Below are 13,969 nucleotides of genomic sequence, written 5' to 3'. Positions count from 1 at the left end.
GTGGAGCTAGAAACTGGTGAACATTTGTAGCTTTAGTGAGAAAGAAAATACATAAAATATTATCTGGGATAATCTAACTGATACCCAGATAAATTAACTTAGGAAATACCATTTAAACAATACTATTTTTAGCAAGTCTTGCACTGCTTAGTTGTTGCTTTTGTTTGGCTGGTTGTTTTGTTTTGTTTGTTGGTTGTAGAGACATCTGCAAAGAGGCAGCTGCAGTTGAAAACAACCCTATCTGATTGGCCTGTGGGTGGCCCTGCCGGACGTTTTCTTGATTGGTCAATTTGGGAGCGTCCAGTCCACTGTGATGGTGCCAGTGCTGGGCAGCTGTCCTGGGTTTTATAAAGAACAAATCTAAGGAAGCCAGAGAGCAGCGCGTTCCCTCATGGTTTCTGATTCAGTTCCTGCTTCCAGTTGCCTGTGTTACATTCGTTCCTTACATCTGTTCATGACAGACTGTAAACCCTAGGAGGAAGTAAAGCCATTACTCCTCAAGTTGCTTTTGCTCATGAGGTTTATGACACTAATAAAAAGCAGACTAAGACATGCCTCTACTGTGACCTTTTCCTGGAAAGGAAAAATAAAAAGTGTCTTCATCTCAGAGAGGATCCCAACAACTATCTAAAGAAATCCTTCTCTTCTCACTTGAGGAACCAATGTGTTTTCTAAAGGTTACAGGGGGCATTGGTAATAGGTTATTTATAGGAGCATGGAAAACTCACCATTGGCTACCCCACTGAAGAAAATGTCTTTTTATGCCAGTGACCATTAACTCCTATATATTCTTGGAGAGATTGAAGGTCTTGTGAGCTCCTCCAGACTCTGTCCGTGAAGGAGCACATGCTCTGTTTGGTGTGGCCATTACATAGCTTCTAAGACTGCACTAGGACACAATGGTCCTGCCACCTCTGGAGGACAGCTTTCCATGACACAGCAGCCCTCAGTACCTTAGCACTGAACTGCACCCCCAGCTTCTCTGTGTTCTCTTAATGGGATTTTCATTTTGACAAGTGTTCACTCTATAGAGTCAGTATTGAGTATCCTGGAAGTGGCTATGTATACTGGCTGGTTTTGTGTGCTAACTTGACACAGGTTGGAGTTATCACAGAGAAGGGAGCTTCAGTTGAGGAAATGCCTCCATGAGATCCAGCTGTGCGGCATTTTCTCAATTAATGATCAAGAGGGTAGGGCCCCTTGTGGGTGGTGCCATCCCTGGGCTGGAGGTCTTGGGTTCTATAAGAGAGCAGGCTGAGCAAGCCAGGGGAAGCAAGCCAGTAAGGAACATCTCTCCATGGCCTCTGCGTCAGCTCCTGCTTCCTGACCTGCTTGAGTTCCAGTCCTGACTTCCTCTGGTGATCAACAGCCATGTGGAAGTGTAAGCTCAATAAACCCTTTCCTCCCCAACTTGCTTCTTGGTCGTGATGTTGTGCAGGAATAGAAACCCTGACTAAGACACTATGTAAACCAGGCCAGACTCAGACTCACAAAGATCTGTCTGCCTCTGCATCCCAAGTGCTGGGATTAAAGATGTATACATCACACTCAGGCTAATTAAGTTTTAATATTTTGTTTACTAGATGGTAGCTAGACTTTCAGGAAAATATAAGTATGTTTACTTAATAATTTTAGATTAGTAAGTTTTGAAATAATTTGTATAAGGAGATCATAGCAGTGAATAGAGGTACATCCTATTTTATAACTATAGCAACACTGGCTTCCTTTACTTTTCTAAGGATGATACTGCATTGAGCAGTTCAGTGAAATGTTGACCTGTATGTGTTCTAAGCACACATTTAAGTATTGGTAAGGGCTATTACACAGTTCTTATAGCTGCCTCTCCAACACCTTTATTCCTTTCTAAAAACCTATCTCAGTTCACACACACATACACACACACACACACACACACACACACACACACACACACACACCAGTCCACTGCCTCTTGCCTTCACTTTTATCTATAAAACATGGTATCTAGAATAGTCTGGCTTCCCATTTATGGGAGAAAAGGTCAACTTTCCTTTTCAAATGTCATTTCTGAGGACTTTTTCATGAAAAGAACTAATTAATAAGCCAATTTCCCAGAAATTAATACAACACCTCTCAAATATATCAGCAAATTTAAGCATATTAAGTACATTTACATTATAAGTGTGTGGCACAGTGGCATATGACAAATGTCAATGGGAACACTTTCGACACAGGAATGGAGGTCAGTAGGGAAAACACTTTGGTCCACAGACCTTTCTATGTCTCAAATCAGATGGCAGAGCAGCTGTTAATCCACTTGCAGGTGTGAGGTTGGTGTTTTCTGTCATGGTCCTTAAAATCTAACTGTGTGGTCAAATGTCATACATTTCTCTGTTCTCTTGATCCACTGCTATTTGTAGATGCGGGTGCGCGCGTGCTCACACACACACACACACACACACACACACACACAGAGAGAGTCACTTTCAGAGACCCAGGCAAACCATTCTTACTTTGTTTCATTCATAGCCAGTTTACCTTGAGTAACTTAAGGCATCAGCAGGTGACCATTGCCTTTTTCTCTTACCATGTAGAACTCTGTGGCATGCTGAAAAAGATTTCTGTGTTCTTCCAATCGTTAAGCAAGAGGTGAGAGGGGGCTTAGGTATCAGTACCCAACTCCTTGCCTGGACATGGAGTGACTTGGAGTCCTGACTTTACATTGACCACCCCACCCCAAAGCATAGCGGAAACAAGCACCAGTTACCTCAAATGAAAACATATAAATGACTGCTCTATGGGGTGTCTTTCTTTCTTGACCAGTGGGTCTTGAGATGAGTTCATATATAAACCACTCTCAACTTCTGGTTTTGGGTCTGTTTCTGGGACAACACAGCATAAAGTAAAACTGTGTGTGGATCTGCATGTGTTCCCTTTTCTGTGAATTTACATACATCTTATAGATCACCCTCCAGGGTTATCAGACTATCAAGGATACCAAGCCATCTAAGAGTTTTATCAGCCCAATGTGGTTCTTTCTAAATAATGCTTAACTCTTTCTGAGCTATGATTATTTGCCCATGCCCCACCAACATGTTCCTGAGGTCTGTCTCTGAAAATCTCATCCTCCAGTGCTGTGGTTCATCAGTGCAATAGATACCATTATTATGGCAGATCACCTCAGTTTTTACAAGCTTTTATGTGTGGTTTTATTATTTTATATTTTGAAATCAGTTTGGTTTTCAGAAAAGCTAATGTTTCCAAATGAAAAATGGATTTTTAAAAACTATACCACTCACTTTAATATGACACCCCAGGACCCACTTGAGGAGTTCCTCACCCATGACCATTAAATATAATAGCATTTGCAAGAGAAATGTCAGAAAGATTGCACTAATTGCAAGAAAATGGCTAAGAAGGTATACTTCCTGGAGTTTTTGTTTGTCTGTTTTGTTTTGTTTTGTTTTTCTGCGCTCATCAAGAAGTACAGTTTCCTGCTGGGCCCGGTGGTGTATGCCTGCCATCCCAGCACTTGGGAGGTAAAGTCAGGGCACTCAAGAGTTCAAGCTCACACTTGGCTCTGTAGGGTTGCTGAGGCTAGCATGCATTCCACGAAGCCCCCATCTCAAACAAACCAACAAAACTTCCTACCTGTAAACATGGAAAAATTGAAGCTAAAATTTTCTAAAAACATATTATTTTTATCTGGGCTTGGTGGCAACACCACTTAAGAGGATTAGGCCAGAGGACTGTGAGTTTGAGGCTAACCTGAGTTATATATATTTGAGGGTAACCTCAGCTATACAAAGAGACCCTATCTTAAACAAACACATAACTCCTTTTGACTAAGATTCTAGCCCATGGTGTTAGCATGAAAATTATATCATTTCCTTAAATGAGCATCTGTCATAATTAGGCAAACTTAACACACTAACTGAAGATATAATAATATGAATTTTCAGAAGGGAACTACCTTTCAATTGTTTAGAGAGCATTTAACAGTTGGAAATAAACTTATCTTCTATGTGTGAAGGTAAACTACTCTACAGAACAAGTCGTTTTTCTTCTCAGTAACGTGTCTAATTAAGTTGACATACTCCAGTTCTTTAATATTTTAGTGTCGTTTCAAGGAAATGTCATCTCCAGACAGGGAGATGTGGGAGATGAATCTACAGGACAGAGTATGTAATGTCTTTTAAATATATATACCTATGTTGTGTGCATTAGTGTAGATATGTGTATACATATATACATCTAGGACTCTTACTAAGGTATAGACAAATAAGTTATGTTCTGTAACTGTCCTGATTGGCTTTATATGTTATGATAAGCAACAGGGTATTTGTTTCAATGTGTCAACAAGAAACTACCAAGACTGATATGCTACCATGTGCCTAGAATTCCAGATCTTGGGAGGTAGGGGTAGGGTGAGAAACAATTCAAAGCCAGCCTCCATTGTGAGCTGAAGTCCAACTTTGAGTGACATGACGCAAGATACAGACAAAACAAGACACAAATAAACAAACAAAAAAGAGAAGTGTTCTTCCAAAATGTAGGTGTCCTGTCTATAGCAAATGGAGCTCATTGGTTTAAAAGGTATGCAGGCAAAGACAGTGTGAGCAAATTAGCTGTGTCTAACTTGTCTTTCTCAAACAATTCTGAATGAATTTTCGTGGCAATAAATAACAAATGAGGATCTTATACCCTTGGGGTATGTGGTCATCTATTTTTATTTTGATTGAGAGATGTGGTTATTCAAGGCCCTTTCTTTTTTAGGGCTTCCAACTACCTCATTTTGTTACTTCCTGGAACATTCAGTTTCTAATGAAGGTTTGCTCTTCTTGCAGTCATTTTCACTTTTCCTCAGGGTAACTGATCAGTGCTCCCTATTTGGTGAGACAAGCTTCTGTTCCAAGGCACCATCTCCCACAATGGGTTTTGTCTAGGAGAAAGGCCCTGTAGTGAAAGCAGACACATTCCAATTTCAATTTAACAACAAATGAAGTGCTTCTCTTGCTTATTTAATGATGGAAAACATCTTTCTGTCTCCCCTTCCTGACTCCCTTCCTTCCTCCTTCCCTCCACCCCTCCTTCCCTCTTTCTTTCTCTCACCTTCCTTCCTTCCTTCCTTCCTTCCTTCCTTCCTTCCTTCCTTCCTTCCTTCCTTCCTTTCAGTTCTTGATACTTGGTATGAAGCCCAGGACCTAGTACATGCCCAGCAAGCTTCTGACACCAAGCTACTCTCTAGCCCACTCAGTTACTTTTTTTAAGAAATAAACCTCTGCAGGCAGGATATCCAGCTTCCCTACATGGAGGCAGCATTACTGACCTATTTGTAACTCTTGTCCTGGACATGCAATTTTGGTTATTTTTGTCTGTTCCACTTTGCTTTCCTGTTGCTGTGAGAATACATTCCAACCAAAAGATACTTGGAGAAGAAAGGGTTCATTTCATCTGTCCTGCCTCATTTTATGTCAGCTTGTCACAAGTTAGAGTCATCAGAGAGGAAGGAGCCTCAGTGGAGAGAAAGCTTCCATGAGATTGGGCTGGAGGCAAGACTGTGGGGCAGGGCAATTTCTTAATGAGTGATTGATGTGCAAGGGATCAGCCCATTGTGGGTGGGCTGGTGGTCCTGGCTCCTGTAAGAGAGTAGGCTGTGTAAGTCATGAGGAACAAGCCAGTAAGCAGCACCCTCCATGGCCACTACATCAGCTCCTGCTTTCAGGTTTCTATCTTGTTTGAGTTCCTCTCCTGATTTCCTTAATTGATGGACAGTGATATAGAAGTGTAAACCCAATAGACCCTTTGCTCCCAACTTGCTTTTGTTCATGATGTTTCATTCTACCAATAATAACCTTAATTAAGACATCATCTTACAGTTCGGCATAACAGCCCATCTGTCAGGGAAACCAGGGCAAGAATTCAAACAGAACCTTGAGGAGAAGTGATGGAGGAATGTTATTTATTGGCTTACCCAATTAATTTCTCTTATATAGCCAAGGACCACCTGCCTAGGTATAGTGCCACCCACAGTTGGCTGGGCAGTCTCATGTCAATCATGAGTCAAGACATAGTGATCTCAGCCACATCTCAATTGAGCTTCCTCCCTCAGATGAATAGGCCATGCCAAGTTGATAGCTGATGCTGTCTAAGACACCATCACAATACCTCAGTTGACTTCTACTAAGAAGGTCGGGAGAGACAGAAAACATCAACATATTTCACTCTAAATATAAAATTGCCCTGGGCATTAGTCACCTTTGCATGGGATTTTTGAACACAACAGAAACTTGAATGCTCACATATATTAATTTTTTATTTGACTAGTTTATGTTATTTGTATTGGATGGTGTAATTGAGGAAGGAAAGGGGTGACTTAGGGTCTGACTCAAAAGAGTCCCATCCGAGTCACCCTGGGATGAGTGGGAAAAGTCGGTAGCCTCAAGTATCCTTATCTCATAGACAATAAACATCCCCAAGTGTGATTCATGTCTAAGTGTAAGAAGTACTAAGCAGAAACATAAAGTGCTGTGACCATCGGGGACCAAAAGGAGAGAATTGTCAGCAGACACAGAAACTCTAATGAGTCACTTTCTCTGACTCTGTACAAGTTTCTAGAATTTACAACTTTCTCATCATGAGCAAAGCAACTGAGCTATTGGAGTTATGGGTCCATGGTTATCAATGCACTCCCCTCAGCAGGAAACAAAGTTCATGTGTGTAAAGTCAGATTATCGGGCTTCTGTAGTGACCATAGAGCTTACATCTCCTGTTGGGTTACCAGAAAGCCTCTGAGAGAAACTGACGTTCCTACTGGATAGCAGTGGAGCTGGGGCCTCTGGGTTCTGAAATTTAGTTTAGATCACTCCGTGAGAGACATTTCAAGTATACGCTGCTTGTACCCCATAGAGAGGCACCAAGGCAAAGGAATTATAGCTACTGCATCAGGAAATCCAGGTTATAACCTCTACAGTATCAGTAAACATCTATTACATGAAACACAATAATTGGCATTCTTGCAATAGAACACTTTTAAGACACTTTCCTTCTGTAGGAATTTCCCAGCCTTTATCTTTTCCACCATAGGGAAAAAAGACCTTTTATATAACAGCCACCCCAATACTTATTGGATTTGGATTTATAAAACAGATTTTGTGTGATGTTGTGCATTTAAATTGCAGTTACATGTTACAAAGCCCTTTGGGTCTTCTAGTTCTCTTACGGTGTGGAAATTTATTAAGCCACTGTCCACATGTGAACTGAGCTGCAGGAAGATTAAGTAATATTATGACTTAGTAACTTTATATTAAATAATTAAGCTAGAGCTTAGTTCTTGCTAAACCTGTTGGCATTTTTCCAGCAAGGCCTGTGTAGCTGCTGTAAACCTTTGTGAGTGGCACCAGGGCTACTGGAATTGCTTCTCTTGTGAGAACCCTCCTTTCCATAATGGTCTGCTGTATTGAAATTACGAGGCCTGTATTTCTACTCACAGACTTCTCCATTTCTGGTGCCTTGTAGAGACTCAGAACTCTAAAGCAAAAATCATGGGATAGTAGAGAAGGATAAGTTGGAGACTAGTATGAAATTTCTCCATATTATTATATAAAATTTCTCCATGTTATTTGTTGTTTGAATCAGGGTCTCCCTCTGTAGTCTAGGCTGGCCCTGAACTCACAATGTAGCTTAGGCTACCCTCAATCTCATGGCATGTCATGCCAGTCCTCCTGCCTCAGCCTTTCATGTGCTAGGATCCTAGACTTGAACTACCACACTCAGGTGTTTGTGCCACTTCTGACATGTGTCACTCTTTTAAAAGTATTTCCCTCTGAAAATGGTGTCATCCATAGCATGGGTTTAAAAGTACAAATGGTGTACCTGGGGAGATGGCTCCCTCCAGAGAGTGCTCAGGACATAATCATGGGCACCTGAGTTCTGGTCTCCAGCACGCACACTAAAAGTTGGTCATGTGGCTGCAAACTCATACTGGTGGAACTGAAGCAAGAAGCCTTCTGTACTTCAATGACAAGCAGGTCTAGCCAGTCAGTGAGCTTCAGAGTCAGAAAGATACCCTCTCTCAAAGAAATAAGGTGGGGAGTGATCAAAGAGTACACCCAATATTGACCCCTGGCTTCCATATGCACCTGAGCCCATATACATGCATAGGAATATGAACATGTGCATACACTAAACCACTCGAACACTGTACTACCAGGAGTTAGAGAAAGGGGTCAGTAGTTAAGTGTGGTCACTGCTCTTGCAGAGGATCTGGGTTCAATTCCTAGCACCCACAGGGCAGCTTACAACCACCTGTAACTCCAGTTTCAAGGGACTTTATTTTTTTTCTTCTGGCCTTTATGAGCTCTTGCATGCACACACATGTTGTACAAAAATTCATACAGCCAAACACACATACAAGATAAATAACTTAATTAAAACAATAATACTGTGTTACCTACTTTTCTTATTACTATGAAAATAATATTTGACAGAAACCAAAAGGGTTTATTATGGCTTACAATTGCAGAGGAAGTAGTCCACCATGGCAATGACACCGTGCAGGTAGGAACAGAAGGCAACTGGTCACAGTACAACCGTAGTCAGGAGGCAAAGTGATGAATGGTTCTCTGCAGTCCACATTCCCTTTTTGTACAGTCCATGCCCCCAACATGGGAAATGACATTGTTTTCACATTTAAGATGGATATTTCTACCTCAGTTAGCCAGATCTAGATAATTCTTCACAGACAGACCTAGAGATCTGTTTCCAGGGTGATTCTATTATTCCCATATCAACTTGACAAAATTAGGTAGCACACCTCTCCTTCCCTGCCTTTCTCCCTCTCCCTCTCTCCTCCCTCCCTCTCCCTCTCTCTCTTTCACACACACACACACACACACACACACACACACGCAGCAAAACACAAAACACCTCTTGAATAAAATCTCATACTAATTCCCTATAAAGGGAAAAGAGAATGTTAAATTAGGAGAACTAACCTCTGAGCCTGATACAGTTTCCTCTGTGGCTCTACTGTTGTTGAACTATTGGTTTACAATTCAAGCAAAAAATAGAAGTTGGACTGGGTGCTTTTAGTGAACTTCTAGATTAGAAAGAGACACACATCAAATAATAACATGTAATTTATAAGTATAATAAGACATTAAAGATTTTTCAAATATAAATGTCAAGCAACAGGTTAAACATAGGGACTGATACAACTAGAGAACACAAAGATAAGTAGAAGTTATTCACAAGGGGGGGGGCAATATACTGTCCTGGGCTTCAGGGAACACATTCTAGGCAAAGGGGCAGTCTGTTTTGAAGCTCCTGTGTCCCCTGGTGTATTTGAGAACTTGGAAGGGAAGGATGGGTGTGAAAGACAGGGAGAAGCACAGCATACACAGCCCTCTAGTTGTCTGGTTTATGTATTGAGGCATAATAGCCATTGAAAGCCTTACTGGCTATGATGGGTTGTTTTCCTCAGGACTGTGTGTGTTGGTGGGGCACTGCTGGATGCTTGTGTCTGATGCACCACTTGGTTGCATTCGGCTCTGGACTCAGGTAGAGTCTGTGATCTCCTCTGGGTGGATGAAATAGTGGGGACCTGACTGTTTCTGGATGTGCTCTATGACTTTTTCTCCGTGATCTCTCAGGTCAGCAGTCCATTGTGAACTTCTTAAAGGCTAGGATTATGCAAGCCCCATAGACGATTAGGTCCAGTCAGAATGCTATTAATAGACAGCAAGTCGTATTTAGAGATTTTTCTTTCCATCTCTTAATCAGCGCTTTGATATTAACTTGAATTTTTCTGATTGCCCATTAACTTATGATGAATGTTTCTTCTGGAAAAGTCTTTCCTACCAGGGGACTAGGGGGAGCTACTTGGATGTCTGCCAGACAGTTATTTTTGTATGCCTCTGTGTGTTTGTATATGTATGTATGTAGTGTGTGCTTGTGTGTATGTGGAGTGCGAGGTACAATGAGATTAAAGACTTAAGGCGTCTTCTATAAAGCATCAGCCTTGGGTGTTAATTTTGGAGAACCAATTTGGTTAGACTAAGAGATAATGTTCGTAGATGGCAAAGTATTTATTATTTCTCCCTATCCCTTCAGATATATGTCTGTTATTTTTCACAACCATAACAAATTAATATAAATAACATTTTCTGTGGAAACCAAACAGTTTTATATTCCAATCTCATGGGTTTTATCACAATATTGTGGTAATCATGATTTCCCCATGGGTCAAGAAAGACAATATTACAGAAAGAAATGGCCAGGATTATCTGTGGTATCAAACTGTGTTAGTTGAACAGTCACTTGTTAAATTAACATTTTTGTACATCAAAGTTGTCTTAGAGTTTAAAACATATAGTCATTGGGCCCAGCAAGATGGCTCAGTGGGTAAAGATACTTGCTGCCAAGACTAACGATGCGAATTGCAGTCTGGGAAATCCTTTGATGAAAGTCCTCTGAGCCCCATATATACACATTTGCACTTGCATGAACCCATGAACATATATATATATATATATATATATATATATATATATATATATATATATATATATATATATATATATATATACATATATCCCCAGAAATTTTAAAATGTAATTTTAAATGTAAAATATATGAGATGTAGATTTTTTTTTTCTGTGAGAATATTGTGAGACATTTCCATAGTCTTAGGGAATGTGTGCCAAAACGGAACTGTGAAAAAGTAAAAGTAGTTTGAAAAGAACCTCATATGTTTCTTTAAGGCTTTGTGTATGATTAGGACTGAATCCAACTTCCTATTAGCCAATTTGACATTCTAGGTGGTAGAATGCCTCAGGACTACCACAGAAAATAATAAGGGTAAAGAATTATTGAGAAAGTTCATAAATGAAAAGTTGTTTTAAATCTGAGAGAAGTCTCCTAAGAAATTGAATTTTACTGAAACTTATGTGGTTTATTTCTCAAGACAGAAGGCAGCTTTTGGAACTTTCAAATATTGTTCAAGTAAGTAATAAGAAAGAAGATGTTGGGCAGAAACGAGGCTGAGGTCTATGATGATTTGGTTTGGATGAGTCATAGATGAACTAGAACAGAGGTTCCGTTTTAGAGGGGATGAAGATATTTGATCACAGAGATTGTTTCTGTTTGCCAATTTCCCTCACAAAAAGTGCATGAAGAAAGTTAGTTTATTGCTTCTCATAATTCTCTGGGTGGGCTAGAACCATTAGTCTGTGCCTATTGAAAATGCTGTAGCCTATCTCAGGTACACTGGGGGTTATAAGATGGTGCCACATCCTTCAAGGTCTCTCCTAATTCTCCTTGGTCACCAGCAGGCTTCTGTAAGTTTCCTTGCAGCTCTGTGCCTGGCTTCTGAAGACAAGGTTAGAAGCTATGGCCTTGCTAAGGCTCATACTGGCACATGACCTAGGCCCTAGATGAGAGGAATTTGCCTTCACCCATTGTGAGATGTGGCAAATCATTTGAAATCATTTCTAATTCACCAACGAAACACCAGTTCATTTCCTCATTTAAATCAGGGTGTATTTACTGCATTCCTCCATAACCAGAGCCTGAAGGAGTAGACTCTTTTCTCTCTTTCAACTCTGTTACTGATGAATTTTGCAATCTTAGCTGCATTTATTACATCTCCATGTCTTATTTTTCCCATTTGAACTGAAAATAATGATGGTTAATCTCGAGAGGAGGCTCCACTCCCAGGTGTTCTAGCACGCCCAGGATCTTTGGATCAGGGTTGAGTAGAACACAACATGTTCCAACATCACCGGGAGAAACGGGGGCCAGCAGGATCCAGGAACTCAGGACCCTGCCCGACCAGTGGCTCGGGTTCCTTCCAGTGTGCACCTGTTGTTGTTTTGTTGTTGTTGTTGTTGTTTTGTTTAGTTTTTTTTAATTTTTAATGACGAAAACAAAAATATACCTAAAAGGGAAGCTTCTGAAAAAGCCATTTGTTCTTTTCTGTCTTGTATCGCTCCTCAGACTTAACCTTGGCCTCCCACCTGGCCTTGCGTTTCAAAGCTGGGTCCCTGAACACATCCTTGTTGACAACAGTCTTGTCCAAGGGGATATCCACTGAGTGCCTTGTGGGCATGAGGTGGTTGTAGTTATAAACTTTCACAAAGGACTTGATCTTGGATCACTTGGCAGTTTTCTTCTTGCCAATGGCAGCGATCACTTTTTGGGGATAGCGATCGATTCCCCACTAGGGCATGGCTGTAAGGGCAGTCCAAGATGCCATTGTCAATGTTATTCACGATGATGGCTTTGTGTCTGGAGTAGCGTCCAGCCAGTACCAGCACCACTTTCCCGGGTTTCATGAACTTGCCCATTTCGACAGCAAGAGCAGACACCCAGCAGAAAGGAAAGGAGCCTGTGTACACCTGTTTACCTTGGGCGCAAAGTCTGTGGCCAGCCCCAAAGCCCTGGAGGAGACTCCATTCCCAGTCACTCTAGCACATCCAGGATCATAGGATCACAGGAGCCCAGGAGCTTGATCACACCAGGATCTCAGGGTCTCAGAGGCAGACTGACTCCCAGGAACTGTGACTTACCCAGAATCTCAGTATCACAAGACCCCGGAATCACAGGATTGCAGACAGCTGGACTCTGAGGAGTTCTGACTTAACCAGGATCACAGGAAGGACAGGCTTCTGTCAGATATATCCAGGGCAGGTAGCACTAGAGATAATTAGGTGGCAGGAGGCAAGCATAAGAACGGAAGCAACAGAAACCAAGGTTATTTGGCATCACTAGAACCCAGTACTCCCACCATAGCAAGTCCTGAACACACCATTACACCGGAAAAGCAAGATTCAGATCTAAAGTCACTTCCCATGATGATGATAGAGGACTTTAAGAAGGATATAAATAACTCCCTTAACGAAATACAGGAGAACACAGGTAAACAGCTAGAACCCCTTAAAGAGGAAACAAAAATCCCTTAAAGAACTACAGGAAAACACCATCAAACAGGCAAAGGAAATGAACAAAACCATACAAGATCTAAACATGGAAACAGAAACAATACAGAAATCACAAAGGGAGACAACCCTGGAGTTAGAAAACCTAGGAAAGAGATCAGGAATCATACATGCAAGGATCACCAACAGAATACAAGAGATAGAAGAGAGAGTCTCAGGGGCAGAAGACCCCATAGAAAACATTGACACAACAGTCTAAGAAAATGAAAAATAATGGTTGATTTCTCTATGTTCTCTCTCTTATGTAGAACCTGGATTTAAACACCCCCCAATGCACACATATACACACAGATACCTTGAAAGCAGCAGGAGGGGTTATTGAACTGTTTAGGGGAGGAGGGTAAACAGCAGCAGGAGGAGGGAGAGGAGTGATGATATGATGAAAAATGGGAGCAAGGGATTAAATGTCACAAAGTAACCCATTGTTTCAGATATTGAAAATAAAATAGTATTTGATTTATTTTTTGGTCCCTGAAAGCCATCCATGAAATTTTGTCTTTAAAAAAAAAAGATTTATTTATTTATTATATGTAAGTACACTGTAGCTGTCTTCAGACATACCAGAAGAGGGTGTCAGATCTCATTACAGATGATTGTGAGCCACCATGTGGATGCTGGGATTTGAACTCAGGACCTCTGGAAGAGCAGTCGGTGCTCTTAACCACTGAGCCATCTCTCCAGCCCTGGAATTTTGTCTTTTAATTTTTATTAATTTTGATATTACTATAGTAACTTACTTAGAATGGAGTAATACAGTTGAAGAACAAAGAACAGCTATATAGCAGCTCTGAAGTCAGTTGTTAGTTTAAACTTTTGAGGCAAGTGAAGCCAAGGAAATTACCATTTGCCCATTCAGCTACATAATGGCAGATTCTGTTTTTATCAGCAAAAGCTTAAATTACCTTATATTTGTTTTCTAGAATCATATAAAGTCTGCTTCTTTCCCTTTGCTTTGCTTGAGCCAAAGTCTCACACTCGGACCCAGAATACTC

At 40.9% G+C, this 13,969-nt stretch overlaps 1 protein-coding gene and 1 pseudogene across 2 annotated transcripts in view; one reads left to right on the top strand and one right to left on the bottom strand.

Annotated features, from left to right (window-relative positions):
- Prkg1 (protein kinase cGMP-dependent 1) overlaps nt 1-13,969 on the top strand; it is a 1,194,975-nt gene that overhangs the window by 842,371 nt on the left and 338,635 nt on the right. The gene's annotated exons all lie outside the window — the stretch shown is intronic.
- LOC116103730 lies at nt 11,918-12,326 on the bottom strand (annotated as a pseudogene).

The sequence above is a fragment of the Mastomys coucha genome, unplaced genomic scaffold (genome assembly GCF_008632895.1).
Source record: "Mastomys coucha isolate ucsf_1 unplaced genomic scaffold, UCSF_Mcou_1 pScaffold21, whole genome shotgun sequence".
NCBI classification, from domain to species: domain Eukaryota; kingdom Metazoa; phylum Chordata; class Mammalia; order Rodentia; family Muridae; genus Mastomys; species Mastomys coucha.
The sequence above is the reverse complement of the archived record's forward strand: the minus strand, read 5'-3'. Positions and strand labels throughout refer to the sequence as shown.